The sequence below is a fragment of the Herpailurus yagouaroundi genome, unplaced genomic scaffold (genome assembly GCF_014898765.1).
Source record: "Herpailurus yagouaroundi ecotype Mexico unplaced genomic scaffold, PumYag 163, whole genome shotgun sequence".
Lineage (NCBI taxonomy): Eukaryota > Metazoa > Chordata > Mammalia > Carnivora > Felidae > Herpailurus > Herpailurus yagouaroundi.
Window position 1 is genome coordinate 27,875,355 of NW_024412404.1, and position 15,257 is coordinate 27,890,611.

Here is a 15,257-nt window from a genome sequence, read left to right on the forward strand (position 1 = left end):
TCAATCACAAATCTTAATAATACTGTAGTACAAAAACAAAATTAAAATTACGATGTTTGGAAAAAAACTTCTAATAATAGAAAAGAAGATGGTTAAAAATGGGAAACAATATGGCAAGTTCATGTAAGGAAGCCAGAAGGGATTTGGAAATTAGGTCACTAATTATCTTAGTAAAATAAGTTTCAGTGGAGCAATGGGGACGAAAACCAGACTGCAGTGAGTTAGGTGAGTAGATCAAGAAATGGAGGCCACAAGTGGGTAACCTACCCCCCCGAAGGAACCTGGCTGTGGAAAGGAGACAGCTGGAATGACAAAGTAATAATGGGTTGGGGGAGGGAAATTAAGTCAAGAAAAACTATAGAATGCAATAAGGGGCAAGGAGCTGTATAGGGAGATAACCTACAGAGAAGGTTGTACAGGAGACAGTAGCAGGGAAAGACCAAGTATAGATGTAAACAGAAGAAACATCTTTCTCCAACTCTGGCAGAAGAATGATCTTAATGTATCTAAATCCGTAAGTGCAGAAGAGGAAAGCTGAGGTGGACCACAGAGAAAATATCCTGCAAGGCAGGAAGTTTGGGCATCTCCTGAGCCAAAGGACAAAGTTGGGATGGAGGCTGGAGAAGAATAAAAATCTGGAATAAATGTCCTATAGAAGAGAAAAGCTGATGGGGAACAAACACTGGTGATGGGTGTGGAGGGCCCCCCAAAACAATCCCCAAGGCTGTACAATTTCCTCCTTCAGTAATTAACATAACAGTCCCAGGGGAAATGTCACTGTTGGGGGTTTTCTGAGCAGAAGCAGCAGAGGACAAAAGGGCATGGATACAGATGCTGAGGAGGAGACTAGTTCAAGTAACTGAACTTGGGGTCCAAGCTGGGGGGGGGGGGGAGGCCGGAAGGGACTGGAATAGGAAGACAGGGAAGGAGAGAGGGAGACATCAAGAAGCCACTTGAAGAATGACTGTGGACCAAAGGGCAAGCTGGGAATGAGAGCTGAACCCAGGAGGTTCTCATCAGAAGATAAAGGGTTTCAGAAGTGAAATAAATCATCCATTCAACAATTTCAATTATGCCAGGCAACATACTAGGTTAACTAGTTTCTGTCCCCATAGACTTTAGAGTCTCTTGGGGAAAACATACATTTTAAGAATTATACACACGTGTACATATTTGCACATACAAAATCTATGCTCATATATAAATTATATACACAAATGTAGTTATAGTAACTGTTATAAACAAACAGGATTTTTCAGGACAAAATAACAGAGGAACCTAATTGACAGGGCAGAGGTAGGTGTGAGAAGGGAGGCTGATAAAGTGATACTCGGGCCAGTCTCTGAAGGATGAACAGGATTAATCAGGCCAAAAGTGGAGTGAACATCTTGCAAAGAAATGTGTAATTTCTAAGGCTGATGAGCTGGGGCATTTGGGAAAATGAAAGAAAGGTGGAACACAGTGAAACTTTTTTACTTTATCCTACATGAGTAACTGAGTTAAAGTTGCTGATAAGGACTCCATTCCTTGTGTAAATCTTACAGAATATCTTCTAACACTCTGCAACCCTTAGTCATCTTGGAATAACGGTATCTTCATTATCCTCCCCTTTGAGCACTGGGGCTTCTGTGGGAAGAGCTGAATTGTGGTATGCATATTTTATTGTAACCATGCCTAACTGGGGATGGAGTGGGGCATAAGCGAAGATGGAGGAGTTGGCTGGGTCACAAAGGACCTGGGAAAACATTAACTTGGATTTTATTCCAAGAGCAATGGAATGATTTTTAAGGGTTTTAAACAGGGTGATGATGGTTATGACCTATTTCACGTTTGTAAGAGACCACCTGGGCTACTGTATGGATAATGGATTAGAAGAAACAGTACAAGGAGATGATGGGAGACACACGGGTGAAAAGTGACGGCAGCTTGGAAAAGGATGACAGCTATGACGATGGATGCTACGTGGGAAACCAATGTAACAGTATTTATATGTGGACGGCTCAATCCTCCTCCACATACTCCCACATGACTATGTCAATGCCCAAAGCGCCTGACTTGAATTTACCCCGATCCTCTCTTTCAAGTAACAAACTCCAAACAGGGCCGCGCTGACCCTACGCGCCGGAGCCCACACAAAGCTCAGAAGTGATGTTCCGTGGCTGGTCGGCTAGCCTGCGGCCCCAAGGTTGCTACCTCCCGCCGCCCCAGGTGGCCGCGCGCTACTTCGTCAGTTCCGGCCGCAGGTGTGCCGGCACTGAAGGCGCGCGTCAGGCCCGAGGGCCAGCTCCCGGCCGCCCCCGCGGATGGGATCCTTCAAGGCGGCCAAATGGCCGAGGCGAGGCCGTGGGTGCCTGGGAGTCCGAGCAGGGCCCAAACATCCCCTGCCCGACATTTAGCCCGGCCATCCGAACACTCACCCCAGGGCCGCGCGGCCACCCGTACGGAAACGTAGACGCCTCCACCGCCACCAGCCGTGGAAATTAGACTGGGGCCAACTGCTGCGCATGCGTCTTCAGTCCGCCGTAAGCACCGCCCCCAAGCGTGACCCGACGAGCGTGCGAGGGTGGGGCCTACTGTGCATGCGCCAGGCTCCCTGGAGCAGCGGGCGAGGTCACGTGATTTGAGGGTACGGTATAGCCTTCACTTTTTACTTGGAGTTGTTCTTGAGTGTCGTCTGGGCAAACGGTCGGCTGTGTGGTTTGGGCCCGGGCTTCACTCGTGGTCAAAAAAAATACCGCCCTAGGAAGGCGATTATAAGAAACACAAGACATGTTTCCATAGAGAGAAAGAGAAAGGTACACGTATGCCACAAGAATGTAAATGCTTGCAATTAACCGTGAAGTCCAAAGAAAGTAAGCTTGGGAAGGGAGCTGGCTTGAGTGTTACTTTTCAATAGCCACGCGCGGTAGACGTTGTGATCCCTGTTAGTCATCTGGCACGGCTGTTAGCACGCCAAAAATAGGGAGAGGGCTTGTATATCTCTGTTGCCCCTCCACCTCCCACACACATAACTTGGGCTGGGACGGTGTACAGTAGGCTTACATGAATGTCTTCATTGCATTGAGTCAATCGTTTAATAATCTGTCCTGATATCAAAGCGGTAAAAAGAATTTTGAGCCAAAATGAGAAGTTTTGTTTGGAGCATTTGAAGAAACAAAATGTCCACACCTAGGTTCAGAAGGAAGGGAGGAAACTGATCTTTACCTAAGGAATAGCCCAGGATGTAGCCCGGCCGCAGTGGTAACGGTACCAAACAAGGCAGCATCTCAGCCCAGGGATCCCAGTGCTGGGAGAGGGTACCAAAGCCAGAAAGTCCTCTGGGAGTAAGAATCTTTGTGTGGTTTTGTGTGTGTGTGTGTGTGTGTGTGTTTTGTTTTGTTGCTTTGTTTTAGGGAAGGATCTTTGGGTCCTGGGTAGGGAAGTGCCTTCTTCGTTTTGAAGCCTGAAGTCGGGCTATAGAAAAAGGGGGCTAGGAAGCTACTTGGTAATGCTCAGTAATACCCCCATATCTCTCCCGTTAGCAAGGTTAATTTACATATACTTCAGGTCGTCCCACATGAAAATGTACCTCAGTTTTTAAAAAAAGGAATAAAGAATTCTAGTGATCTTCTGAATACAATAATTGAGAATAGAAAGGCATTCGTAAAATATTAGTTTTAATGCTTGAGTATGAAAACTGTTTCTCCCAGATGTATAGTGGTTCCCAACCATTTTGAGAATGAGATCCTCTTTTCAATGGGCATTATTTTGGTGAGCCCATATGTATCAATCAGGATTTGGACAGGAAGCAGATGGTACACTCAAACTTGGATAGTTGAGAATTAATAACTTTTACAAAGGTGTGGACAGGGTTAGGAAAACAACTCAAGATTGCACAATACCCTGGGGCCAGCAAGACCTCAGGAGCTATTCCTATATGCTATGAGCTGGACTGCATCCATCCAAATTCCACTGAAATCCTAACCCCAGTAGCTCAAATGTGACTGTATTTGGAGAAAGTTTCTCTAAAGACCCTAAAAAACTTTTATTAAGCTAAAATGAGGTTATTAGGGTAGGCTCTAATCCAATGTAACCTTCTTATAAGGTGTCCTTATAAGAAGAGGAGATTGGGGCATGGATATGCACAGAGGAAAGACCATGTGAAGACACAGGGAAATGACAGCCATCTACAAGTCAAGAAGAAAAGCCTCAGAGGAGACCAACCCTGCCAACCCTCGATCTCGGACTTTCAGCCTCCAGACTATGAGAAAATGAATTTCTCTTATTTAAGTCCCCCAGTCTGTGGTACTATTTTTTGGCAGAACTAACAAGTGAATACATCATCCCTAGGCATGAAAAGCGTAATGGGAAGACATAGGTTCAGAAGAGAATGGTTGAATCGAGAAAAACCAGTTGACAAGAGAAATGCACCAACCCGTGGTCACTCGGTGCGGGGGGAACAAGGGAAATAAATAGGCTAAACTCACTACTCTTCCATTATTTCATCTGCTGCTGCCTCCCATTGGTCAAAGCCGGAGGGCAACAGAGCCTGTTGATGCTACTCTGTATAGATCAGCTTCTTAGAACCCAGGGCAGGGGAGAGAGAGACGGAGAGAAGGTTTGGAGCATCAAACTGAAATATGCGTCATACTCCACACAATTGTAATTATCCCTTTAGTATCCCTTTAATTTGGAGAAGGTGTAATGAGACAGAGCTACTATTAATTCAGTAAAGATTTTTAGATGAATTTGTGTTAATGAAAGGATCTATGTGCTTTCTCTAAGCCAAGTTTCTCCTGACCTCTGTGGCCTGAGAGTAGTAATAAGGTCACATTAGCAGCAACAACTCAGATTTTGGTGACTCCTGTGCCCACCTGAATACTCAGGATTGCTCTTTTCACTCATGCCCTTATGAATGGAATTTAGCACCCTTATAAAAGAGGCCCCAGAGAGATCCTTCACTCCCTCTGCCATGCGAGGACACATCAAAAAAAAAAAAAAAAAAAAAAAAAAAAAAAAAAAAAAAAAAAAAAAAGAATGTCCGTGAACCAGGAAGTCAGCTCTCACCAGACGCTGAATCTGTCAGTGTCTTGATCTCAGACTTCCCAGCCTCCAGAACTGTGAGAAATAAATTTATGTTGTTTATAAGCCACCCATTCTGTGGTAATTTGTTAGCAGCTTGAATGGGCTAGGCAGAAGAATACAAGAAGTAAGGGTTTTAGTAACTTACTTATAATACTCATTTATGAGCTTAGGTGCCTGAATGGTTTTGTCAACCAAAACCTCTCTCCTCTCCCCCTGTATCCACTCAGTCCCCAAGTTCCATTGCTTTTGCCTCCGCCTTAGATTACACACCTATCCCATCTTCTCCATCCCCTCTGTTCAATCTTGACCGCTGCTACCGATTTCCTACCTCCAGTCTTGTTCCCTACCCATACACTTGCATGCCAATACCGGAGGGATTTCAGACACTTCTGATCACGTCTCTCCTCTGCCTCAGATTCACCCCCACAGGATAAAACCCAAGCTGTTTAACATGTTGTCCAAGCCGTTTCATTATCCTGCCCAATCTAATTTTTCTGTCCTTTTCTCTCTGGATGCCTATGCTCAAGATTTAAGGAAGTATTTACTACTCTAATTGTGATGTGCTGCAGTCGGCTGGACTGGCTAGACAGCCATTTGTGTGCACCTCTTCCCAACTGTCTTAGTCTGCTCAGGCTGCCATAACAAAATACCATGCACCAGGGGGCTTACACAACAGATACTGATTTTCACACGATTCTAGAGGCTGGGAAGTGCAATTCAATTCTGGTGAGGACTCTCTTCTGGGCTTGCAGACAGCTACCTTTTCACTGTCCCCACATGGTGGACAGAGTTCTGGTGTCTCTTCCTTTTCTTATAAGGGCACCAGCTCCATCAGATTAGAACCCACCCCACTCTTAAGACTTTATTTACCTTAAGTACCTTCTAAAGGCTCTATCTTCTAAATACAGTCGCATGAGAGGTTAGGGCCTCAACGTGTGAATCAGTGGCCTCACATTGGAAACTCCAACTTGGCCATGTAGGAGTATTTACACTACAGAAATAGCCAAAATCTGTGAACCAGGGGCTTTGGTAGGAGGAGGACAGTTTATTTTTTCCCAGCCTACCCTAACTTGTTATTTTCAGGTCAATGTGACTTTGCACATGGGTCTCTCTTCCTGGAATTCTCTCACCCATTCCAAACTCAGCCCAAAGTTTCTTTTTTCTGAAGCTTTCCCTGACCCTCTAAACAGAAATAGGCCTTTGTAGCAGCTCCACACCCTGAACCGGTATTTTCAATATTTCTACTGTAGCACTTACTACTTTGGATTTTAACACATTTTATGTTACAAGCACTTTTACAGCCCTGACTATGGGCCAGATTGTCCTGAATGGTTTACAAATATTAACTCATTTAAATATGACCAGAATTTTCATTGTGCCTTTATTTTCTATCTAGTGTTCAGTGTAAGAAACTCTCTCCCTATGCTTACAAAGCAGGAGGACTAAGTTGACTCCCATTTTTCAAAACTTCAGGGTAGTGTCAATGCCCCAATTTTGTTCCCCATCCCCCATAAACATGGAAAAACTAATGAAAACAACAATAGAAATATACTGTAAGTGCATTGAACACTGTGCAAAATTGATAAATCTAAAAATAGCAGTAAAAGCATATTATTTAGAATTATGTTACCAAACACTACAAAAAATAATGTTAAATATATGTTGAATAAATGAACAAATAATTTTAAAGGTGAATAATATATAACAATGAGCAATGGTTATATGATTCCATTGAAATATATATGTATATATGTGTGTTTATGTGCATGTGTATATATGGTGGGGGAGTACAGAGTGGAGATGAGGAACAGTTTCCCTGCTTTTTTGGTCACACCTCCACCATGGCATTCTGTGTCATTATCTCTCTTGGTCTCACTGTTCCATATGTTCTGTCCAACTTCATCTTTGCCCTTTTTCTCAAATCCCTCCCTGATTAATTTTGGGCACTGCTTTTTTCCTAACCTTTTAGGGCCATTTCAGTAGTCTTCAGCAAGCACCTTACTCTCCAGAGCTGATCTATAAAAGAAAAGAATAAGAAATCTTGTCATTTGCAACAACACGGGTGGACCTGGAGGGTGTTACGCTAAATGAAATAAGTTAAACAGAGAAAGGCAAGTACCATATTACTTCACTTGTATGTGGAACCTAAAAAACAAGACAAGCAAAACAAACAAGTGAAAAACCAGAAATAGATTCGTAAATACAGAGAACAAACTGGTGGTCGCTAGAAGGGAGGGAGCTGACAGCTCAGAGCCTGGAGCCTGCTTCAAATTCTGTGTCTCCCCCTCTGTCTGCTCTTTCCCCACTTGTGCTCTGTCTCTTTCTCAAAATAAATATTTAAAAAAAATTTTAAGTACAAACTTCCAATTAAAAAATAAGTCACACAGGGGGCACCTGGGTGGCTCAGTTGGTTAAGTGTCCAACTTCAGCTCTGGTCATGATTTCACGGTTTGTGGGTTTGGGCCCTCTCTCTCTGCTGGCTCGCTCTCTCTCAAAAATAAACAGTTAAAAAAATAAAATAAAATAAGTAACACGGATGCAAAGTACAACATAGAGAATGCCATCAACAATGTTGTAATAACTTTGTATAGTGACAGATGGTAATTACACTTAAAGTAGTGAGCATTTCATAATGTATATAATTGTCGAATCACTATGTGGTATGTGTGAAACTAATATATCAACAATGCTTCAATTAAATATTAAAAACAAAAATGATAAAATTAATGAAAAATAAATAGGAAAGAAGAAGAAAAGAACAGATATGTATGAACAACGCTCTGCTCAAACTTTAGGAAAAGGTACAGGTTAATTTCAGCATGCCCTGATTTTAGCGGACTCCACTAGCTCCGTGTAATTTTATCAGCAGTAACCAGCATTGTAACTAAGGTCTGCAGTTGAACGTTAAGGAGATTCTGACGGGAATCATGACGACTCTGAACACATGAGAATAAAAGTTATTGCTGACCTAGTCTTCCTAAGAGTGGAAACTAATTGAGAGTATAATGCAAAGAAGAATTTGGCAATAACCTGAGGATGTGGACATGTCTACAGGATATCTAATTCCAGATAAAATCTGTCAGAAGAAAGAAGAATCACGTGATCTTAGTATGCTGAATACTGTGGGGCAGTGCACTTGTTTATTCGTTATGTGTGAAGCCCCCTTTGAGCAGCCAACTCGCAGAGAGAGCTATTCAACAAATGGCCACTAGGGAAAGCAGAGCACCAACTAATGGGTTAGAGTAATGTCATTTCTAAGAGATGCATCTTATCGAGCGGCTTCTCTGAGCCAGGTGTTCTGTTATTGTGGGGGACACAGAGGTGAACAAGGCAGACAAGGGCCGTGCTCTCCTGAGACTTCCATTCTACCAGAGAGGGAAAAAAAAAACCCAATAAATTCATTAAGCAGATAAAAATACAAAGTACTAAATGCTATTAAGGAAAATGAAATAGGATTATGTGTGAGAGAGTGACTGGAATACCTCTTTAGTGGGTATAGTTTCTGAATAGGAGACATTTTGGCTGCAATCTGAATGACAAAACAAACATCACTACCTGAGTATTAGGTAGAAGAGGATTCTTCACAGGAAGCATTAGTGCAAAGAGGCTAAGACAGGCACAAACCTAGCAAATTTAAAGAGTAGAATTTCGATTTTATTCAAATCAAATCCATTGAAGGGTTTTAAGTAAAGAAGTGACATTATAAACTTACATTTTAAAAGTATTATTTTGGCATAAGGACAGCCATATAGACTAATGGAATAGAATCAGGAATCCAGAAGTAAACCCACATATCTGCTGTCAATTGATTTTCAATACATGTGCCCAGACCATTCAATAGGGAAAGAATAGTCTCTTCAACAAATGGTTCTGAGAAACTGGATACTGACATGCAAAAGAATGACATTGGAATCTACCTCACCCCATGGACAGAAGTTGACTCAAATGGAGTAAAGGCCTAAAGTTAAGAGCAAAAATTATAAATTCTTAGAAGAAAGCTTAGACCTTAGATTTGGTAATGGATTCTTAGATATGACACCAAAAACACTGCGGCAAAAGAAAAACTAGATCAATTGCTCTTCATCAAAATGTAAAACTTGTGTGCATCAAAGAACACTCACTGTCTAAAAAATAAAAAGACAACCCACAGAATAGGAGAAAATATGTGCACATCATATCTGATAAAGCACTAGAATCCAGAATATATAAAGAACTCTTCCAACACAACAACAACAAAATAATTAAAAATGGGCAAAGCATCTGAATCCACATTTCTCAAAAAATGTATGTATAAATGGCCAAGAAGCACATGAAAAGATGCCCAACATCATTAGTCCTTTCAGAAAGGCAAATCAAAACCACTATTTTTTTACATGGTTATTAATTTTTGAGAGGGGGGAAGGGGACAGAGGGGGAGAGAGAGAGAGAGAGAGAGAGAGAGAGAGAGAGAATCTGAAGTAGGCACCACGCTGACAGTGTAGAGCCTGATGTGGGGCTCGAACTTATGAATCATGGGATCATGACCCAAAGTCGGATGCTTAACCAGCTGAGCCACCGAGGTGCCCCCAAAACCATTTTAATTAGTAGTTGCCAAGGCCTGGGGGAAAGGGGAGTTGGAGAGTGATTGCTAGAGTACAGGTTTCTTCTGGGGGTGATGAAAATGTTCTGAAATTAGTGGTAATGGTAATGTTTGCACAATTTTGTGCTTCTTAGGGCTCACCATAGCAGAGAGGACCTGTCATTTACACAAAGGCACAGGCAGCCCGCAGGTCACTGCACTGTTACCTATAGAGCAAGCATACCCACGGGGACTCCAAAGGCTGCACAGATCGCTGACATTCTAAGGGGATGCAGGCATGAGCAAACAATAAGAGAACCACTCCTCCCCCACTGAGAGCAGGTGGTCCTTAAGGGGGGCCCTTCCGTGCGCAGGCACATGCCTGTGCCATGCCTGGTGGGCGCAGACACCTGGGGCCAGGAGGGGAGGCCAGGAGGGAGGGATGCCACGTGCTTTCCTCTGCCAGCAGCCCGCTGCTTCTGAAGACCTGGGCAGAGAATCCTAACACCCAAATAGCCTGCATATTTACCCAAAAGGACGCAACGGTTTTAACGCCACATTAGAATACTGGCCAGATGTGACCTGGGTAATACTATCTGGCAAGAGACCACCTTCTCTTTCTCTCCACTTTCAGGAACAGCAAAAGAACCTGAAAATGCAAAGTTGATAGTAATGGTGATCAGAGGGGAAGCAAAAATCACATTTGTACCTTGCTAAGTTAAAACTGCACAATTCAGCCTATTACCTTCTGTCACTCATTTTTCTCTCCCTAATATGTGGTGCTAGCCATGTGCCTGGCCCTTGGAAAGCAGAGGAATAAATGTCTGAGTCTTTGGGGCGCCTGGGTGGCGCAGTCGGTTAAGCGTCCGACTTCAGCCAGGTCATGATCTCGCGGTCCGTGAGTTCGAGCCCCGCGTCAGGCTCTGGGCTGATGGCTCAGAGCCTGGAGCCTGTTTCCGATTCTGTGTCTCCCTCTCTCTCTGCCCCTCCCCCGTTCATGCTCTGTCTCTCTCTGTCCCCAAAAAATAAATAAACATTGAAAAAAAAAAAAATGTCTGAGTCTTTGCTCATGTCCTTCTCCTCTGTGGTGATGGATATCCTACGAGTCTTCCATGATTTAGCTCAATTCAGCCCTTTCATAAAGCTCTCCTGACGCCCAACTTCAATCTGCAGGAAATTCTCCTTGTTCTTTGTCCTCAACTTCAGCACAGAGCCGCCCGCGCCCCCCCCCCCCCCAAGGTAGGTTTGTAATTGGCCAGGTCACCATCCGTTTCCCAAGATCTCCATCTCAGCTGCTCCTGCAACTTTGACCCTTTCCCTCCAGGGACACAGATGCCACTCCCAGCTTTGTCCTCTCTCTCTGAGCCACAAGGACCGTCAGGTGCTACAGATAAAGAGACATGGTCGCTGACTCTCAATGCAGCAGCCCCTTGGGGACCACAGATCTCAGAGCCAACAGCTGTTCTCAGGTTGTCGGAAGTGGTGAAGCTTCAAAAGCACGCTTCCTCCCGCCTGGCAGAGCCCCTACCCACAACCCACCTCATTTCTGTGAGGTCTGTGTTTAGAGACCCACAGATTCCTCAAGATGCTTTTTAAGACTTCCTGCTCTTGGCTGGCAAATTGTTAATCAGTTTGTGGCAGCATAAATAAAATTAGAGGGTTTAATTAAAACTAATGAATGAGTGAACGGAGACCAGCCTGGCCGCGTTGCTCTCTGAGCCTCGGAGCAGTAAATAATGAAAGTGTCACACAGCGAGTGAGATGTTTTAGCAGAAGTGTAGGGCCAGCAGAAACGAGGCCACAGAGAGCTCCTCCACCCAAGGTGCAATTTGCAAGTTGGTGGAAACCCCATTTTATGTGTCTTATTAATTAATTCTGCAGAAACTGCTCCAGTTTTCTGGCCTTTCAAAAAAAAAAAAGAAAGAAAGAAAGAAAGAACAGAGTAACACACAGGATGCGCATTCTCTGTGTGTCCTTGGCACGTGCTTTCACAGGGCACTCCTTAATGTCCTGGTCCTTGTGGAGGGGAGCAGGGGGCACGACAGGCATTTCAGGGGCAGGGATCTGGAATTCTGACATTCTCAGCATGTGGGACATAAAAGGGAGAATTGTCCTACATCCCACTTGAGTTTCTTTTTTTTTTAATTTTTTCTCACATTTATTTTTCAGAGACAGAGAGGACAGAGTGTGAGTGGGGGGAGGGCAGACACACACACACACACACACACACACACACACACACTCCAAAGCAGTCTATAGGCTCTGAGCTGTCAGCACAGAGTGTGACATGGGGCTCGAACTCACAAATAGTGAGATCATGACCTGAGCTGAAGCCAGATGCTTAACTGACTGAGCCACTCAGGCGCCCCATCCCACTTGACTTTCGAATACACTCCCAAAGATTTGTGTAGGTTAAAAAAAAAAAAGCTATTTATAATTATCTGGGCTTCTACCTGAGCTCCATGTAAACATAAAGTCCTTTTTTGCACAATTTTACCGAGGACATGCTACCACCATGTGAGTGAGGTAAGCTAGGACTTTGCTTGGCAGCATTTTAAAAGTCACATCCCCAGTGGCAACAGCCCTCTTAATTTCTATATCTCAAGTATAACACCTACATGAGTTCTCCTGTAGCCTGTCACTTTTAAGGCGATTCCACACACAGGTGTAAGCATGTTACTATTTGTGTCCAAGTGTAGGCCTGCCGGGGTATTTCCATGTTGAAATGAATATTAACTTATTATGAATTACTTCCCTTTTATTTTACCCAGCTTGGGCATTATACCAATTTTTTAAACACTGTGTGTAGGGGGTGTGAAGAAATATTTGTTACAGAAATGGGTGCGTTGGGGTGCCTAGGTGGCTCAGTTGGTTAAGCGTCTGATTCATCATTTCAGCTCAGGGCATGATCTCACATTTCATAGGTTGGACCCCCAAGTCTGGCTCTGTGCTGACTGTGCAGAGCCTGCTTGGGATTCTTTCTCTCCTCCTGTCTCTGCCCCTCCCCAACTCATGCTTGCTCGAGCACTGTCTCTCTCTCTCTCTCTCTCTCTCTCTCTCTCTCTCAAAAATAAATAAATACACATTAGAAAAAAGAAATGGGTGTTTCAGATCAGATGAGTTTGAGATTTTGAGAACCACTGCTCTTGCCAACATGTGAGTGTGAAGATGGTTGAGAGAATTTTGGAGAGTGTCTCTCCCACTGCTCCTTCTGTTCCCTGTCCCCACCACCTCATCAGAGCTGATTCAAGTTTGAGGACACTTCCTGAAGTCATTTCCAAGGCCCTGGAGCAGCTCGTCAGCCTGGCAAGTAGTGCCAACTCTAAACCCTCTATCCAGCTGGCTGCCACGCTCAGTTCTTTCCCCAGCGCTCTCCCCACATGCCCTACACCCAATCCAGCTCCCATGGCTCTTGAAGAAGCCCAAGAATGTTCTTTATTTGGTTTTCCTTATTTTTCCACTCATTATTATGTCCAGAAGTTTGGGGTTATAGAGGTAGGAGTCCCAGACTGAGCCTGGACACAAGGACAATGTGACAGGCTAGGATTCCAAAATGACCCCCATGATTCCCCCAACACACTTCTGGATATGCCCTGCATAGTCCCCGGGGCTGTGAGTATACTGGATTTTACCCATGTGAGCAGGTTATGTTATACAGCACAGCTGACATTATGATAGATTTTCTATATGGGCCTGATATAATCACCTGAACCCTTTAAAAGCAGTGTTTTCTTTGGTTGGAGAGATTCCCAACCTGCCACTACTGTATCCAACATGTGGACAAGTCCACATGTTGAGGAATGCAGGTGGTGTTTAGGAACCGGGAGCTACCTCCAGCTGACTGTAGTCCTATAACCACAAGGAACTGAATTCTGCCAAGAATAAGAATGTGCATAGAAGTGGATGTTTGCCCCAGCACCTCCAGACAAGAACTCCATGCCACTGACACCTTGATTTTCAGCCCATGATGCTCTGCACAGTCATGCTCTCTTGGTCGTGCTGTGCCAGACTTCTGACCTACAGAAGTGGCTGATAGTTGATGCTGTTTAAGCTGCTAGAAATCCAGTAATTTGTTGTGCAGCGATAGGAAATTAATGCAGACAGGCACTATTTTCCTGACAACAACAGAGCAAGATATTTGAAGAAGGATTTGAAAGGTAGTGCCTGTGGGGAGTTCAACACCTGGCAGAGGCAGAAACCAGAGGCCAGGAAGATGGAAGGTCCAAGTTGTGGTGGAGGTGGCGGGGCGGGGGGGAACCAGCCAATGTATACCACACTGACAGGGTTCAAGCAGGGGTCAGTTCTCTTGAAAGTGTTTCCTTTTAGGGACGCCTGGGTGGCTCAGTGCATTGAGCGCTTGTCTCTTGGTTACTGCTCAGGTCATGATCACAAGGTTTATAAGATCCAGCCTGAGTTGGGCTCCATGCTGATAATGTGGAGCCTACTTGGAGTGCTCTCTTCCTCCCTCTCTCTCTGCCCCTCCCCTACTTTCTCTGTCTCTCAAAATAAATGAACTTATAAAATAAAATAAAATAAAATAAAATAAAATAAAATAAAATGTTTCCTTTATTATAGAAAAGTCACCACCAAAAAGTAGTAAGAAAAACCCAGAAATCCCAACCCTGACAGACAACCATTGTCAACTTTCGTTTACACCCTTCGGGTATCTATGCAATATGAAAGTAAACAATCTGACACAATAATTACAATTAATTTTAGTTGTAGGCTTGCCATGGGTCAGTACTATGCAAAACGCTTTACACATGTTAACATTTAATCCTTACCACACTTAGGAGTACTTACGTATTCATATGTACCGATGAGAAGTATAGTTCTTATCCCCATTTTACAGCACATTCACTGAGACCCAGAGAAACTGCCTAATTTTCCCGTGGTCACTCGGCTGCAAGTCTGGATCAGAACTCAGGCAGTTGGACTCCAGAAGCTGAGTCTTAACTGTTACCTCTCTACTGCCTCGCATAAACGGGATTTTACAATGGGTGCAATTATACAAACTGCTTTTCTCGGTAAAAGGTCATGGGCGGTATCCTAAGTTGGGTCCTGCAGGAAATAGGTGCTAAAGCAGAGATTGTGCGTTGGAGACTTACAGAGAATGAAGGAAACCAGACTGGGCAGAGGGAAAAACTGGACCACAGTGCAGTGTCAACATGGGCCTTGGCTTATTCTACATGGAGCTTTGCGGTTGGCATAGCCCTCCAGATTGAGGCCCTGGGATGCTACCTTTTGCCTCTTCCCTCAGGGAACAACACTGTTTTTGATTTACTGTCCTGCCTGGAGGTGGGAGGGCAGCGGTTCCAGAAACCCCTAGTTGGCCTTCCCTTTTGCAAGAGCTCTTAGTACTCCATAGGCCAAGGAACCACTGTGGGAATTTCATCAAACGTCAAGTATATGCTTCCCAGATATGCATTTGGGGATTAGGGAAATAACCGCCAGGTGGACCTGTGAGTCCTTCCACAAAAATAGTTCACTGAGCTGACAGGAGCTACTTTGTCCAACGTCTAATGACTGACTCATGCAGGTGCACAGAAAGCAGCCTCTATGCCACAGTTCAAAACATGTGCAAAGGGCCAGCCCACCTCCAGGACTCTGAAGGGATTAGTGCTGCCTTTCTTGC

General features: G+C 44.1%; 1 protein-coding gene across 3 annotated transcripts in view; it reads right to left on the reverse strand.

Moving 5' to 3' along the window:
• ERCC6 (ERCC excision repair 6, chromatin remodeling factor) overlaps positions 1-2,527 on the reverse strand; it is a 79,731-nt gene extending 77,204 nt beyond the window's left edge. For all 3 annotated transcript variants that reach the window (XR_005793537.1, XM_040485722.1, XM_040485723.1), the window contains exon 1: positions 2,418-2,527. The gene's annotated coding sequence lies outside the window, so the exon portion shown is untranslated. The remainder of the gene's footprint in view (positions 1-2,417) is intronic.
• Between the last annotated feature and the right edge of the window lie 12,730 nt (positions 2,528-15,257).